Consider the following 18601-nt stretch of genomic DNA (forward strand, 5'->3'; position numbering starts at 1 on the left):
GTGTAATTTGTGTAGATCCTTCAAGGTTTTCTCTAAGAAACTAAGGCCCTCATGACGGCGCCTGCCAAGATCTGACCTCCGGGCGGCCTCCAATGCAGCAGCACGTCCGCAGCGGTCATTATGAGATCCCCGCTGGGCTGGCGGGGATCTCAGCCCCAACACAGGAGCCTGCTCCAAATGGAGCCGGCGGTGTTGCGGCTGTGCGACGGGTGCAGTTGCACCCATCGCGCTTTTCACCGTCTGCATAGCAGACAGTGAAAAGCTGCATGGGGCCCTGTCAGGGGGCCCCTGCTCTGCCCAAGCCAGTGGCATGGGCAGTGCAGGGGCCCCCAGGGGCCCCGCGACTCCCCGTACCGCCAGCCTTTTCCTGGCGGTTCAAACCGCCAGGAAAAGGCTGGCGGTCGGGGACTCATAATCCCCTGGGCAGCGCTGCAAGCAGTGCTGCCCAGGTGGATTATCACCGCCGGGGCAAATGTGTTGGGATACCGCCGGTCCCGGCAGTGCGAGTGCAGCGCTTCTGCCACGGTCAAAATACCCAAGATTGCACCACCATCCTGTTGGTGGTGCAATCGCCAAAACAGCGCTGGCGGTCTTTGACTGCCAGGGTTGTAATGACCCTCTAAGTCCCTAATTATGACATTGGTGGTAAGTTCTGAATACCGCCACAGTGACTGCTGCCAACATACCGCAGCGGAGGCGAACATCTGTCCGCTAGATTGACATACACACACAAAACTGACAGAAATGAGCCACAACCACAAATCCGCCAGACCCAATGGATGCGATAAACTAAGGGAACTAGCACCCATACCGTTACGTCACCAAAACAACACACTCCTAATAATGACCCACAAACACCACAGCGGACATTCAACGGTGGTAAAACATTGGCGGTGCACACTGCCAATGTGGAAATGGACACCCAAAAATAAACCTGACACAAATATACACACCCCACACACCCACCAACAGCACTATAAAACACCCCCCACAACACCCACAAACCTTTGCAAACACGAGACGACCACTACACCTCGCCAATCCCCAGAGACAACTGCACACACACACCACAACTTCCCATACATCCATCAGGCACCACACACCCCACCACATCACACATCACTCTCTGCACAACACACACAACACAGCACCCATGTCCCCACAAAGGCCCCCCCGTTTCAAAGATGACGAGTTGCGGGTCATGGTGGAGGAAAAAGTCAGGGTAGAGCCACAGCTGTTTGGAGCACAGGTACCGAAGATCTCCATTGCCAGGAAGTTCGAGCTATGGCGGAGAATCCTGGACAGGGTGAACGCTGTGGGACAACATCCACGCATTCGGAAGAGGTGGAACGACCTACAGGGGAAGATGTGTTCCATTGCAGCAAGGCACCAGCTCACCATCTCCACCTCCTCCCCCACAGCTGACAGCAGGGGAGGAGCAAGTCTTGGCAATACTGCATCCAGAGGGACTCACTTGAGTAGCCGAATGGCTGGATACTGGTGAGTCACCTTTAACAACCTACCACTCCCCATACCTGCATGCCATCTCACCCCCTCACCCTGACTCCCCTCACCCCACTCCATCCCACACAGTGAACTACTCCAATCACCACACCTAAATGTCAACCCCTACGTGCCATACCCACTGCAAGCACATCCCTCCCAGCTCTGCATGCACACCCACCACCAATGTATGGACAGCATGGAGAACTACCAATCCCACAATACATCACCGTGCACTACCAAAGGTGGGTGAACAACACCAATATCATGGGGAAAGGTAGAAATGTGAATATGTCACAGACAATTACCCTAACACATCACTTACATCCCCACAGGTGCCCCAGCCAATGTCAGCGGCGAGGAGGTGCCCCAGCTACCTAGTCCCCCATCAGAAGATGCCCTCAGTGATGACGGCAACTCTGGAGGTCTCAATCTGGATGAACTCCGTGGCCCATCTGGGACCACTGGTCAGTGAGCTACCACATCCCACAGCCAGTCCACCACAGGGCCGTCCCCTCGGACTCGAACACCACAGCAGCCAGCCAACACCCTCAAACCTCTGTCCCCAGGACACATCAATCAGTAGTGTGCCCACCTGTGTCAGTGGGCACACCGTTCAGGGGACACAGGCACAGGGGGTCAGGGACAGTCAGAGGATAGCTGTGCACCAGGGGGAGCACAGGCTCAGGTAACCGACTGCCCATGTGGCATAACAACAATCAGAGGACAGGATGGATCAGGTGCCCTGCCACAGGACTCACAGCCCACCAGCACCCCTCCCCCTGCAGAAGGTGAACCACCCCACAAACATTCCCTGTGACCCAGACAGACACCAGAGACAGTTCCCAAGACCACTGCCAGGAAATGAGGCCCTCCAGAATGTCCCCCTTGTGTTCCACTGTGTCATCTTGTTCACTTTGATCTGCCATTGCTCCTCTTCCTATGGACCCTTAGACACTGGGCCTGTGCTACAAATAGACTGGCCCACTACACTGGACTTTTTCCAACCATCACCCCACTCTATTGCACTTTGCATTGAATATTCTATTTACAACTAAACACCCTTGGACTCAACTTGAGTAATAGTGCTTTATCAGAAAAGATGTACAATATATTGAACTGTATTGAACTTCATGATCCTGTGCAACTGTCGTGTAATTTCTAAATCCATCTAACATATGTGTCTCAGCAGTCTGTATACATCACATCAGTAAAGTGTTGTAACTACATCAACATCTGCAATAAGGGAAGGCATAGGTGACAGTAGATTGGGATGCAAAGGTATTGACTGGCATTATACTACAGTTGCACAGCATATCACTTAAATGGAGAAATGTAAAGATCAACACTCTTCACTGAGTGTCATTGGAAGTATTGCTGAATGATGTGTCCTGTTATCCACATCCTCCTCCTCCTCACTTTCCTGAGTGTCCACTGCTGCCACAGGTGCATTGTCACCCCCTCCTCCTGCAGATAGGGCACATGGCGCCTGAGGGCCCAAATTGTGCAGCATGCAGCAGACCACCACAATCTGGCAGACCTTCTCAGTGGAGTAGCATAGGGATCCACCTGTCAAATGGAGGCACTTGAACCTGGCTTTCAGGAGACCGAAGGTGCGTTCCACAGACCTGGTACGCCCATGAGCATCATTGTACCAATTTTCAGCCCCTATTCTCGGATTCGTATCGGGGGTCAACAGCCAGGACAGGTTTGGGTAGCCAGAGTCACCCGAAAGAAGTGAGGGACACACATTAGCCGTGCAGAATGGCATGGGGTATGACTCCTAAAGGCATACACTGACATACATTGTGTGGGGTCACAAGCTCACCTATAAGCCATACTCTGTGCCTCTGTAGTCGTGCCATCACCTGTGGGACACTGCTGTTCCTCAAGACAAAGGCATCATGCACAGATCCAGGATACTTGGCAGTCACGTGGGAGATGTACTGGTCAGCAAGGCACACCATCTGGACATTGAGAGAGTGGAAACTCTTCCTATTCCTGTACACCTGTTCATTGGCCATGGGAGGGATTAAAGCAATATGGGTCCCGTCAGTGGCCCCAATCACATGTGGAATGTGTCCCATTGCGTAAAATCCAGCCTTCACAGTGGGCAAATCATCAACCTGGGGGAATGCGATATAGCTGCACATAGAGCAAGGCAGCCAAAACTCTTCCAAGCACAATCGAGAACATTGGCTGTGACATTCGTACAGCCAAGCCCACAGTCACCTGGAAAGAACCAGTTGCCAGGAAATAGAGCACTGATAATACCTGCACAAGAGGGGGAATTACTGTGGTGCAATGGATAGCAGGTAGCAGATCAGGCTCCAATTGTGCACACAGCTCTATGATTGTGACCCTGTTCAGACGATAGGTGAGTAAGATGTGCCTGTCCTCCAGTGTAGCCAAATCCACAAGGGGTCTGCACACGGGTGCTTGCCTCATCCTCCTATTCCACCTCAGTGGTTTATACCTAAGTGAGCCAAAAGTAAAATGGGTGTGACAATAGGACCTATGGACACACAACATCAGAGTACACAGAGCATGTATGTATGTATGTTGGACACTAGAATTGTCTAGGTATGTACAGTCAACACCAATGAAGCACATTTGAATTCAATACATGAGTACTAGCAATAGGAAATGCAAACGCCTGTCCTGTATGCAGGGACAGGTGTAAGTGACCTCACTCCACGGCGTTACGCGTCATGCCAGAAGGAGGTCTGCACCGCCGTGCCATTCCTCATTGGCTAACATGGGGTTCTATGGAGTACAGGACCAGATGATGATCGGCGATGACGGTGTTCACCGCCGCGGACGTGAATGCCATTTTCTTTGTACCACTTCAATTGATTCCTGACTTTCCACTGGATGACATCTCCACTGCGTGTGCTGCTGTGACTTGTGTCTGTAACCTGCCATGTCCCGTGCAACAGGGGAAAGGGCCCCAGCCTTCAAGTCGGAGGAGTTGTAGAGGCTTGTGGATGGGGTCCTACCCTGTTTTGCAGTTGAATGGACTTCCAGACCAACAGGTGAGTACATCATGGGTACGTTGCATGCGACATGGCTGCATGTAGATTTATGTGTGAGCTAGCAGTTTGTCATTTGGGGGTTATGGCTGCAGACAGTGTGAATGCAGAGGCACGGGTCATGTGTGTGCTTGATGAGGGGCAAATGCAATATGTAGGCCATATGTGTGACATGCTGGATTGTCTGGTTAATAGTGTCCTTCTGTCTGTGTTTCCTCTGCGGGTCAGTGCCCATCAGAAGACGGGGTTGTAGCGTGCCTTCGCCAAGGACGTGTGGACCCTGGGGGTTTATAGCCAGCGGAGCACCCACTGCAGGAAACGGTGGGAGGACCTGAGATGCTGGGCCTAGAAGACCGCAGAGGCCCAGCTGGGGATGGCCTCCCAATGAGGGAGGGGTGCCTGTCGGAGCCTAACCCCACTAAGGGCCCGCACAGGGGCTGATCAGAGCCTACCCAGAGCTGGATAGGCGCTTGAGGGAAGCACAGCAGCCACAAAGGGGTGAGTACTGTGTGTGTGATATTCATTATTTGTTGCCTGGCATGGGATTTGGGTGCACTGTTCTAGTCAGTGGATGCCCCTTTATGTCATTTTAGGCATTCCTGCATGGTCCTGCTTAGGTATGTAGGATGGTATGCATATTTGTTATTGCTAGGTAGCTATCTTGCCATGGCAGACAGGGCTTAGTTGGTCCCAGTAGGTGTGCAGATGATAGTGCTTGGGTTCCTACCTGCTATAGTACCTAGGCAATGGTATGTCACTGTGGTCCATACTGCCCATTCTTAGTCCCAGTGAGTGAAAGTGATGTGTATGCCTTCTGTGCTGTTGGTGCTGTGATTGACCCTGTGCTCCCTTGCTTTCTCCTCTCCCTCTCCTTTTGTCATCCTGTCCATGTGTGCATTAGCATTATCTGGCAAAGGAACAGGAGCACTGGCGAGTGAGGGAGCTGCACCCACGGGACCCAGGAGGCAAAGTCCACCGATGCTGAGGGGACCAGTGGGTTTGAGGGTGAGTGGGGCACCCTCACCCTTAACTGACTCTGAATCCTCCTCTGATGGAAGCTCCCTGGTGGTGGCAGACCCCTCTGGGATCACCCCAGCTACTTCATCTACCGCCACCCCGTACCCACACCGCCCTCCCAGTAGCCCCCCATCGAGTTGCCCGTGCCCGCTCACCCAGGAGGGTGGGCATCTCCTTTGCCCAGGCACCTCAGGCCCTACCCCAGTCAGCCCTGCCGCCCTCAGTGAGGAGGCTATTGACTTCCTGAGATCCATCTCAATAGGGCAGTCAACCATAATGAGTGCCATCCAGGGGCTGTCACCCCAGATGCAGCAATGCAATGCAGTACGTTACTGGAGGGCATTCACGCTGGCTTGGCGGCTCTACAGAGATCGTTTCAGGCTCTGACCTCCTCTCTGATGGCAGCCAGTGTCCCTGTTTCTTCCGTCCCCCCTCCAACTACCTCTTCCCAGTCCCTGTCTCCTCTCCCCCAACCCATCCCACGCACACATTCTGACAAGCATGCACCCAAAACAACAGACAGGACTCACACAGACCAGCACAGGCACCGCACCACACATCACTCCACAAGTACACAAACAGCCAACACACAGATGCACACACAACAGCCACTGCCTCCACTGTCTCCCCCTCCTCCTCCTCCTCCCTCACAGTCACATCAGCACTCACACCTGCATGCACAGCATCAACAGTCCCAGATCCTGCCACCTGTACAGCCTTGCACAGTCACCACAACAGCAGACCCGTAGATGTGCACCCCATACACCACATGCGCAGTCACCACCACCATCACCACGTCGTGCAGCACACCCACCTCACTTGCAGACACCACCACAACATCCATCCACACGTCCTGTTTGTCCTTCCCCACCCTGCATACTCCCTTCCAAAGACACACAAGCGCTTCCACTCAGACCCCCAACAGCCATCCACCTCACACACGCACACTGTCCATGCACCTGCACCCAAGTACAGCACACCTCCTCCTTCAACAATCGCTCCCTCTACCTCCGCTCCCATTCCTCCTCCCACACCCCACCCCATTGGTCTTAAGAAGGTTTTCCTTTCCCACCTTGACCTGTTCCCTCCCCCAAGTTGGGCCTTTGACATTGCCCTGTGGCTAATGGCTGACTGGACAATGGCCCTTTGTATTCAGTTACCTCAGTTTATGTGGGCGCAGGTCCAGCGAAATACAGAGGTTGGACCTAAGGTATGTGTCCTGGCTTTTCTTTATATCTGGCTGATGTGGCTGTTGTTTACTCTGCAGTTTGTTCTGTGTGTGTGTGTGTGTGTGGTGGGTCTGTGTGTGTCTCACTCTCTTCCCTCCCTCCCTCTCTTGTGTGCTGGGTGGCTGTACACACCGTCGTCATCTTCGTCAGCGTTGGTCATCTTGGACGGCCATCGCGTGGTACAGCATCGGGAAGACAACCAGTTGTGGTTCCATGGCAGCCGCTGACTCCTCTGTGTCGCTGGAGGTGAGTGTCTTCTTTTATATGATGTGTTTCTGCCTGGCGGTTGAGGTGGTATACTAGCTATCTATGGGAGGGATCACCGCCATGGTCATAACTTGGCAGTCATTACTGCCGGCCTGGCGACTGTACTACTGCCGACGCCAGTGTGGCGGTAAAGTGACCGCTGATGTCATAATGAGGGCCTAAGTTGTGAAGTAAAAAAAAAATTGAAAACTAGTAGGGAAAATGTCAGTTTGTGACAATGTTTTCATTTGTAACTTCTTGTCACGATGACCGGTTTACAAAGGCAATATACCATTACATCTGCTAGACCCTTCTGGTTCCGGGGATATATAGGTTTTGGGTGTTTTTCATTGTGTACTGAGTATGGAGCAGTTCATACAGTAAAATATAAAGAGTGAAAAAAGGTATCAAGGAAAACTATGTACTTCTTAAATGTGCAAGAGTTATGGAGTTTAAAACCAGTGTTTTTTTGTACACCTCTAAATTTGTGGGTACGCATACTAGCATCTAAATTAGAGGGCATTTCTCAAAATGTAATCCTTCTTACACACTGGCTAAAATTTGGTAGGCACAAATGTAGAGAAATATAATTGGTAATAACATGTGTTCTACTATTCTGTGCCCCGCCTCAGTCTCCTGATAAAAATGGTACCTCACTTGTGGGGTAGGTAGTACTCACATTTATCCACTTGAAACTGACCTTTTTTTGCAATGTGCCTAGCTGTGGACTTTGGGCCTTAGCTCATCTGGCACATGGGGAAAGCTAACAAACCTGTACATTTTTTAAAAACTAGACCCATAGGTGAATCCATGGTGAGGTGTCTTGTGTAGCTCCCACCAGGTTTTCCTACCCAGAAGCCCTTGTAAATCTCAAACTTTAACTAACAAAAACATTTTTCTCACATTTCTGTGATGGAAAGATTAGGAAATGCAGGGAGCCACCAATTTTCTACCACTTACCATTCCCCCAAGTCTCCTGAAAAAAAGGGGTACCTCACTTGTGTGGGTAGAGTCAGTGGCCACAACATGGACACATCACATTTTTCACTGAAAACGGACCCTTTTAGTGCAATATGGCTAGATGTGAATTTTGGGCCCTAGCTCAGCTGCTACCTAGTGTAACCTAACAAACCTGCACATTTTTGTCAAAACTAGATACCTGTGGAAATCCAGTGTGGGGTGACTTGCACAGCTCTCACCAGGTTTTCCTATCCAGGAGTCCTTGCAAACCTCAAACTTTCACTCATAAAACACATTTTCCTCACATTTCTGTGATGGAAAGTTTTGGAATATGTAGGGAACAACTAATTTTCTACCATTCTCCCAAGTCTCCTGACAAAAATGGTACCTTACTTGTGTGGCTTGGGGTAGTTGCCACGACAGGAAAAAAGCCAAACCAAGGTCAAAAAGTGCCCCTTTAATAGTAGTGTGATCCGTTCCTGTTGCGAGCACTAGGCCCAGCCACACAAGTAGGGCACCATTTTTATTGGAACAAGTGGGAAAACACTGGGGGGTAGGAATTTTGTGGATTCCTTCTGATTCTTTAAGATAACTACTTAGAACTGCAAGGAAAATGTGCAGTTTTAGTCAAATTTTGAGGTTTGCAGGGCATTGTAGGAAACGAAAACATTGTGGGATCTACAAGAGGCACACCACTCTGTACTCCTGTGGGTGTCTGGTTTTCAGAAATGCCTGGGTTTGGTAGGTTTTCCAGTGTGGCAACCCAGATTCAAAACATGCAGTTGTGCCTTTTGTTCATTTTGCCACAATGCGTCTTGGACCCTCCCCTTTTACAGGCACTGGGCCCACTCACAGGTGAGGTACCATTTTTATTAGAATATATGTGGTAACTCTGGATGGCAGGAAGTTTGAGGCTCCCAACATTCTGGTACTTTGAAGAATCCACACAAGCCACCCTGAAGTCCACATGGTGTCTGGTTTTCAAAAATATCTAGAGTTGGTAGATTTTCTCTAGAGACAATGTATACCCTGGCATAGAATGACAGAAAAGACAAATATATTTGCATAATCATCTACTTCTCAAGTAGACACATATAATTGGTTGGATTTGGCACAAGGGTGTGTGGAAAGTTAGAAATGAAAAATCTATTAACGAGAGATTTCACAAATACGAAATTCACTGTTAATAACTGAAAGTTGAGTATTCTGAACCAATGTCTCAGCTTGTGAGATGTAAAGCCATGTCAAGGCACCAACCGCTTTACAGGCAATTTACACACTTTTTGTGCATGGCACACACAAAACCATTCACACCTCCAGTTGTGGGCCCAGCACACTACAACACTCACATCAACAAACAGTTCCATTCAAAGGCCTGTTTCACACACCCACAGGACTGATACAGAAATCACCAAACCTGGCAGCTGATATAGTGTGTGGACTGGCGTTTGTCTGGCAATGTGTAGTGACCAGCAGCAAGTCACTACACATACACCACTAGCCAAATGCCAACTCACACACACCACCAGACGGAGTCTAACCACACACTCATTACGTACACACTACCAGCCAGATACCAGTTCAGACACAACAGTCACACCACGTGGAAGCTGGAGGAATGTCTGGACTGGCACTTCTGTGACTATGTGTGTGTGTAGTGGCATGCTGCTGTTCACAACACACAATGCAGCCAAATGCCAGTCCACACAAACCACCAACCACGCACACTGGCAGCCAAATGCCAGTCTACATGCACCGCCAGCCAAGTGCCAGTCAATGCACACCACAACCAAGTGCTGATCTACACAAACCATCAGCCAAGCGCCAGTCCACACTCACCGCCATCTAAGCACTAGTCCACACACCATCAGCCAAGCACCAGTCCAGGCACACTGCCAGCCAAGAGTCAGGCCACACACACACCGCTACCAAGCTCCCGTCCATGCGCACCCCCAGTGACGCACCAGTCTAAAAACACTGCCATAAATTTTTTTTAAACAAACAACTAAACACATCAATTTGAAGGAGATTAAAATGCAACTATTACTAGAAACACAACAGGTTTAAATAAATCCATCAAACAACCAGCAGCTGTGAAACTGAACAAAAAATATAATACAATACAGATCAGTCAGTTCACCTTTACTCTCATGGTTGCTCCCAGTACTTGAGTTGTGTGTGGTACTATTTAAAACATGAGGGCACATATAGCACAGGACTAGAAGACACTCTGAGCAGTACATACGACTCTCCTTTCGCACACAGACTGTATATTTCCTACAGGGAAATGTTTTGTTGGGTGTGGGAGGAAAGTAATAGGATAGTGGTGATTTTTCATTATAGCCACATCCTCCACCACTCCAACCTCAGGACCACTTACCTGCTTAACTAGAACAAGGCTGCCTATTACAGACTGCTGAAACTGAACAAAAGTGATCTTTGGATCTGGAGAGCAATCCTTGAACACAACAAAAGCATTGACGGTTGCCAAATGAAACAAATGAACAGCCAACTGTTTATACCATATGTATGACTTATGAACAGCACTGTAAGGCTTCATCCTCTAATCTGCTCTGTCTACATCACACATGTTCTTATGGTAGTCTAAAACGTACAAAGGTATGCACACTTGAGCAGCCTGACCCCAAATAGTCCAATGTGAAGTACTTTAACCTTTATCATGAATCATTGTCAGCATGTGGAGGACATTTCTCCTGTCCGAAAATGTCATAGCTAGAGGTTCATCACTATACAAGGCTGTGAACTGTTCCCTCTGAAGTTTGGGCATAAGAGCTCTTTAGGGTAACCTTACCAGTTAGAGTGGATTGCGTCACATGCAACAGGGTCCACTTTGAACAATTCTTTGAACAGTTGTACATCAGTGTAGAAGTTATTTACGTATAAATGGTGACCTTTGTTAAAAAGTCCTCTACCAAGTTCCCACACAACTTTATCACTAACTCCAAAAGTGGACGGACAGCCAGGAGCGCCAATAGAAGAATCCCTACTAGTGTTCACCTTGAAATTATAGGCATATCCCACATTACTCTTAGAACGCAAACACATCTTAATTCTATAACGTGCCCTCTTGCTAGTAATGTGCTGCCTAAAAACCAAACGGTCCTTGAACAGGACTGAATACTCCTCCACAGCTATTTCTTTCCCTGGAATGTAGATCTCTGAAAAGCGATCTACAAAAAGATGAAGGACAGGCCAAATCTCGAAGAGAAAGTCACAATCTGGATGATCCCATGACAATGCTAAAGCATTATCAACAAAATGCAGCTTCCAAAGCAGCAGCAAATACTGATCACAACATGGTTGCAGGAAATATAGCATTTGCCATCAAGGGACTAGTAGACCAATATGAAGACAATCATTGCTTCCTTATCAATTCCATCAAAAAGTTAAACTCCAGAACTTCATCAACTGATCCTGGTTTGTGGGAGTCCACCAGCTAGCTCCATGGTGGGCCTTAAGTGTGGCACTGTTGTTTCTCATATACTGTTCAGCATACAAATTAGTTTGATCAGCAATCTCGTCTAAAATACATCATCCATAAACAACTGAAAGAAATGTATAGGCAAAAAGTTTTCAGTATTTACTCTACACCCTGCAACACCACTAAAGCAGACAACACAGGCTCCACCATTTTTGTGGCAACCCAAGGTTCAGCACTTACAATGGGAAGACTTTCAGCCCCAGGCTGCAATCCAGTTTCCTCTTGCTTCACTCTCAGCATATCAATGTCCTCCAAAAAGAGGCATTTCCATTGCACTGATAGTGGCTGCATGATTAGATGATTCCTCTCAGACAGAATATTCACTGTCAGGATCTTGGTCTTCATCCTCTGTCTCAGGTACCGAGTCAGCCTCAGAACCATGGTCAGAGGAAGATTAGAAAAAGCAAGCCAGTAACCTGCCGAGCAGTCAGCCATAATCCTTGCTAATGAAAGTAACACAACAAATAAGTCCACTATAACCAACACTGTGTAAAATAAGTAATAAACAAACTGTGGCTCTATCAAACAGAAAGTAAAACTACTCGCATATAGTAATCTGGAAGCGTATGTCAATTAATACAAAGCACACAAAGACCTATATACTCTAAAACAATACCACTCACTTACTAGAGACAGCAAGACTGAGGATGAACTACACCTACACTGCACAGGCACAGCAAACACCAAAGATATCCCACTGGAAAGGAAACAAAAAAAAACATCTTATACATATAACAAGGCAGTATGGAATGTGCACAAATCAATATGTTACTTTGTAAGACAATCACACAAAAAGCTAAAGATTCAAACATTAGTACAGCAGTCCAAAGAAAAGGTGAAAAGATTACATAATTAGTTGCTTACCAACTTACACAACTCTACAAACTACTGATCTGCCAAAGCTGCACCAGCAAACAGGGTTCACCACCAAGAGAAAGGAAATGATTGGCTCTACTGCCACTCAAACCCGTGTGTCAGGTTACAGCACTCTTTGGAGCTGGTTCCCACTACTACTACTGTGGGGAGATATTGCCATCAGTGCCGATATTGAGAAGGGAAAAAGCTGCTGCTCTCTGTAGCCGCTGGGGGACTTCAAGTCCCAGAACCCCCTCCTGCTATTGGACCTGCTGCCACTAAGCACTATTTAAATGCGTCACAGGAACTGCCTGGGTCAAGGACAGGCCCATTCATGCCCGTCCACACCCATCTGAGCCCGGAGGAGGTGGAGAAAAGGCCCTCCTCCTGGTTTTGTCTATTTGGTTGGACACCATTGCAAACAACAGTTACTGTGCTTGAGCAATGATATACTGTGACCCCCAAAGTTTTTTGCTTCAGGGTGGGCCAACTCCAGAGACATTTAAACAGAAACAACAGTGATACTGTTTGCCACGTGAGTAGTTTGGGTTTGGGTTCATTACCAGTGCATGGACCTGAGTTGGTCTTGTTAAGAGAGTATTGAGTTCTGGTAGGATCTGCTTAGGATACAGGGTGTATTACAGACAGATTATCTACACTCTAACTATGCCTGTTTTATGCAGGGTGTTGTATAAATCATAGGGTCAATTGTCGCATTGTTTTATAAAGCTGTTGAATTGTTTTTTTCACCACCCATAGAGAGGCAATTAACTAGGAACACATTGCAACGTGTATTGGGGAATCGTAAGGCAACTGAAGCACCTCCTGGGAAGGGGAACATATAGAAAATAAAGAGACATGCGGCAGACAGTTGTTCAGTAGCAGACACAGATAGCCTCATAGAGGAGGTTGAAACTATACTAGGTTGAAGTATGCCAAAAAGTATTACTAGCAAAAATAACCTCTTTATGTGTTAGGAACGAGCTGGGGCACCCAAGAGACAAAATACAATATGACATTCCTGGGGTACATGTATTAGAGGGATATGCAGTTCCACCACAAGTAGTGACCCCAATTGAAATAACTACAACAATTCCTACTCCAGTCATGAGGATGCAGTGCACAAGCAAGCCACAGGGAGAGGGGGAGGGGGAAATGTGGGACTCATCTGTACAAATAGATTTGCACCTCTAGCAGATGAAGAAACGAAAACTGCAACCTTTGACCCAAGCTTATGTGACCTTATGCAGACAAGGCAAGAAACACAAGGGAGAGAGGAGACCCCCCCCCCCCCCCGCCTGCCCCCACCACCCACCCAACAAGTGGGAGCACAGAAACATACATATAATTCAGGCGAATGGCAGGAATTATTATTAGAAAAGATAAATGCTTTGACAAAGGAAGTTGAGGGTTTAAGGGGTTTGGTAAATTCATTGAAACGTAGTCAAAGCACCTCCTCTCATAGACCAGCAAAAGCCAGTAAAGGGCCAGTTAATGCGCCATAACTGCATAATCTGAGTCCCCCACATGGAAAAGGTAGGCTAGATCCTAAAATACCTAAATTGCTTCCATGTCGCAAGAGAATGAGCCTGAGGTGGGCACCCTAGCACCCAGGAGAAATAGGTTTAGGGATCATGCGAGTCCTGGCATCCCTAGAGTGATATGCCACGCCGAATTCAACAGCCTCAATCCTTTAGTAAATATCAAACAGAAGATGAAGGCACACTACATACTAAGTTCCAGAGGAAGGCAGACTACAGATACAAAACATACACACTTAAATAATGAAACCCAGAACACAGTTGGAGAATACAGAGTTTATTTAACCAGTGTCCCAATGCTAAATAAATGAAGCTGGGAAGACGAACAGGCCCTAGTTATTCACTGGATTAGGCACAAGCAGCAATATCTGTTGATCGTGTGCTCAGACATAGGAAAGGTAGAACGTTTTCAGGAAGACACTGGGAATTGTGACACCATTTTACTGACTGCTAGAGATAAAACCATCTTGGATGGTTTAATAGCAGTGGATTTAAGATCGAGCTCTACATCCCATTCAACAATAAGGGTTAATTTATGTATACTATCTCCCAACTTAATTTGCTCAGCAAGGAGTAGTAACTCCCCGATAACCAAACATGATGCACACGATTTAGAAGCTGTAGATTGACTGAGTAAAAGAACACAACGCAACCATAATATAGGATTATCATTAGGGTGGGGCCGGAATTATGTGCAAACACAAATTGTGAGTCAAGAGAGGGTAGTGAATCAGGTACTAGGGAATGAGAGAAGGTAAGAACCAAATGATAACGAGTTGATGCGAGGAATAAGATCCAGATTGGCATAGTTACATAGAACAGTTCCATCTCTGCGTCTTCAGGAGACTTGGTTAATGGATCCACCACATAAACTGGGATACAAAACCTTTTGTATCGTAGTGATCCCTTCTCTGAGAGGTAGGCCACCTGGAGGGCTAGTTCTGTAGGTAAAAATTACTCTAAACAATTAATGTTCACCATATAGACTCTTACAGTATCCTGGTCGTGAGCCTGAGTACTGAGAATAAGATTTGCTTTCATCCATTTAATGTATATAATAGGCCCAACAGAAGCAACTTGGAGTCCCAGGTCATAGCCACACTGAATGGTACCCTTGAACACATTGGGGGTCATTCCGACCCTGGCGGTCCAAGACCGCCAGGGCCGGGGACCACGGAAGCACCGCCAACAGGCTGGCGGTGCTTCCCAGCCCATTCTGACCGCGGCGGTAAAGCCGCGGTCAGAAAAGGGAATCCGGCGGTTTCCCGCCGGATTTCCCCTGCATGGGCTGAATCTCCATGGCGGCGCTGCAAGCAGTGCCGCCATGGAGATTCGGACCCCCTTCCCGCCACCCTGTTTCTGGCGGTTTTTACCGCCAGGAACAGGGTGGCGGGAACGGGTGTCGTGGGGCCCCTGGGGGCCCCTGCACTGCCCATGCCACTGGCATGGGCAGTGCAGGCGCCCCCTAACAGGGCCCCATAAAGATTTTCACTGTCTGCATTGCAGACAGTGAAAATCGTGACGGGTGCAACTGCACCCATCGCACCCCTGCAACTCCGCCGGCTCCATTCGGACCCAGCTTCATTGTTGCAGGGCCTTTCCCGCTGGGCCGGCGGGCGCTCCTTTGGCGGGCGCCCGCCGGCCCAGCGGGAAAGCCAGAATGGCCGCCGCGGTCTTTCGGCGGCCTGATTTTTGCGGGCGGCGGTCAGAATGAGGGCCATAATCCCCAAAGATACAGTAATTGTAGGTGTTGATTTTAACTGTACATATGAGCTGATGGTTTGGAAACAGTATTGGGGGAGGAGGACATGGCAAGGGAAATTCCACAGTTGGAAGTAGGTCCACAGGTCCCATGTACTACAGCAGTGATGCCACTAACACATTTTACACTAGAGCATGACTTAAGAGCATGGGATTAACTCTGCGCCCTTTTAAAAGAGGTAGTGCCCGAATGAGGATAGATTATGTTTTTCACAGCATAAAAAGTTGGCACAGGATTACTGTCTTTAAAATAGACGGAAGAAAGCACAGTGATCATCTTCCACTACGCCTGGAAATAACAGCCAACATTCAGGAATAATCACAGGACAGTTAAGTGGCCCTGCGTCACAGATAATTGAGAGACTATTGGGCTCATTATGAACATGGCGGGACCACCAGTCCCTTTGAGACAATGTTTCCGCCAGCCGGCCCAGCAGAATGCTGAGCCAGGACATTGCCGACAGCTCCACATGGAGCTGTCGTTAATGCCGCAGTGCAGCAGGTGCAGCAGCACCCGTCACGCAAATCACTGCCCATAAATGGGGCTCTAAACGAGGGCCCCTGCACTGCCCATGCCAAGTGCATGGGCAATGCAGGAGCCCCCCTGGGGACCCCGGAGCACCCCTTCCGCCAGCCTTTTTCTGGCAGGGGAAATCACCAGAGAATGGCTGGCGGAACACGGGGTCTTTATCCGGAGGGCAGCGCTGCTTGTAGCGCTGCCTTGTCGGATGAAGAATTCGGCCAACGTCAGGCTGCCGGACGGTGGTGGAGGCCGCCTGTGGCGGTCCTCCCTGTGATCATTATGTGGCGGTCAAGACCGCCATGCCGGTAATTTCCACCGCCGCCGGCATGGCGGTCTCGGCCGCTGTGTTCATAATAACCCCCTATGACTAGCATCTATGATGCTGTTACCAAAGTGGTGGGCAATACGTTTGAGCATTTCGCATCTGTAATCCCAACTGTGTCCATGCACCATTCAAATGTAATGACCTTACGGTCACTATTAACTAAAATGATTGGCAGTAAGTATTGCAGGTGGGTATGAAGCACACCAAAGTGAAACCCCTGGTATACATCAGATTATAAACAGGCAGAGAAGTTATTATTAAAAAGCCTGAAGAATGGGAGTGCACAATTGGTGAGAGAAGCCAGGGCTAATTAAAGAAAGTACTAGCCAGTGTGCAACATAGATGGAAGGAGATGAATTAGTGTGATCTTCTCCAAGTGACAAAATCTAAAGATACTGTTAAATGCTGGAGAATAATGGCCCACGGAAATAAAGATGCAATTGTGCATACAGAACACTGTTTGGACCCTGGCACTTGGATTGGACACTTTTCTAAGTATATTCTGTCCCTGAAAACCCACCATGAGAATTCATGACCCTGCAAATAATATAGATAGTAAATATTTAACCTACTTCAGTCCGGAAGAGACCTCACAGGCATTTGATACCATCAAGCTGAGAAAAGCCCCAGGCCTGAATAAGCTTCCAGGGAATATGTGCAAACACGAAGTGGAAGTTTGAGTTCCCCACATTAACATGGTTGTGAATACGGTTGCATCAGGAGCGCCAACCATTAAATGGAAGGGGGCTGATTTTGTCCCCATCCATAAAAGGCGAGTAAGCAAGAACCAGGAAGAGGTGACAGAGAAGGTGGCAGATGTGATAGATAGAGAAGTCTCTTGCACATTGGACCATTGTTTGCTGGGGTGGTTTCTGCATACACCTAAGACGAAGGTGACCAGCAGATTCCAGGACATGGCTTACTTCCTAGCCAAGAGGGATATTGCCATGAACTGGAAAAATCCAGATGGCCCGAAGGTAACTTGTGGTACAGGGAACTAGAAAGATGGGCAATCTGTGAAGGGGACTCTCTATTCAGGGAGGCCAAAAGGGGGTTGAGACCTCTAGATATGGGAAACCCTTGTGGATAGCATGAGGAAGATGATTCAGAATGCCCTGGACCAGAATAGGGGCTGATTCGACCCTACTGCCTCCCCCTTGATAATTGGAGGATTGGGGACAGTGGGGGTGGTGTAATAGTCATTCACTAAGTATACGACATTTGAGGGCATTACCGGAAAAAATGCAGGCTGACAAATGTATGTTGAAATGTTATTGTACGGTTGCTTAATGCTAATAAAAAGATTGGTTTTTTCATGTTGGTTTTTTTTAAGAGTGTGTGGAGATCACATGTTGGTCCCTAAGTTCAGATCATGATGTCGGGGATGTTCCTATCTGAGCATGAACCCTAAGGCAGTAAAACAAAGGGAGGCAAAGTTGTTCCTGTCGAAGGCTAAGAAAGGGAAACAGGGCTGTTATAGATCCAGGCCTCAAGAGGAACTGTTGTCGCACAGGTCCCTGAAGTTGCACAAGAAGCGCTGTTGCCGTAGCTCACAGCTTTGTTCTTCCCAGGATACCAGCCCTCTGTCTTTGTCTCCCGCTTTGATGTCCCGGTGGCACGTGACTTGGGAAGTGAGCCCCACTTTGTTTCCTCCACAACCGAAGTTACGTGAGGCATCACCAGCGCTGTCCTGTGGCGCAGTTCTCTTCTGCGACTCCACGGATCAGTAGATTGAAGAGCAGGCGACAGGTCAGGTTCAGCCTCCACAGCAGGAGCAAGAATATCTGACCTTTCCAGCCCCAGGGACGGATCCTACCAATTTCTTAAATGCTATGTTTATCATTTTTAATATTGCAATGGCTCCCTCTGGTGCGCCTGCAGGCCCCACGGGTCCATTAGCCTTCTCTCTGTGAGATTTCTCAGCGCTGTACAGGCAGCTTCTTTCCTGCCTTTCATGCCTTTCATGCCTATGGACCCGTACCCGTGATCTGTAACAGCGCAGAGAAAAACCGCATCACCATTGGGTGCGCATTGTTGTCGGTGCCACAGGTGCCGTTTCTGTCGTCAGATAGATCTTGTCCGGCGTGGAGTCATTCTATTCCTGCTC

General features: G+C 48.4%; 1 protein-coding gene across 3 annotated transcripts in view; it reads left to right on the forward strand.

The window, feature by feature from the left end:
* The window catches only part of STK33 (serine/threonine kinase 33), a 788409-nt gene that overhangs the window by 470720 nt on the left and 299088 nt on the right, over nt 1–18601 (forward strand). The gene's annotated exons all lie outside the window — the stretch shown is intronic.

The sequence above is a fragment of the Pleurodeles waltl genome, chromosome 3_1, assembly GCF_031143425.1.
Source record: "Pleurodeles waltl isolate 20211129_DDA chromosome 3_1, aPleWal1.hap1.20221129, whole genome shotgun sequence".
Taxonomy (NCBI): domain Eukaryota; kingdom Metazoa; phylum Chordata; class Amphibia; order Caudata; family Salamandridae; genus Pleurodeles; species Pleurodeles waltl.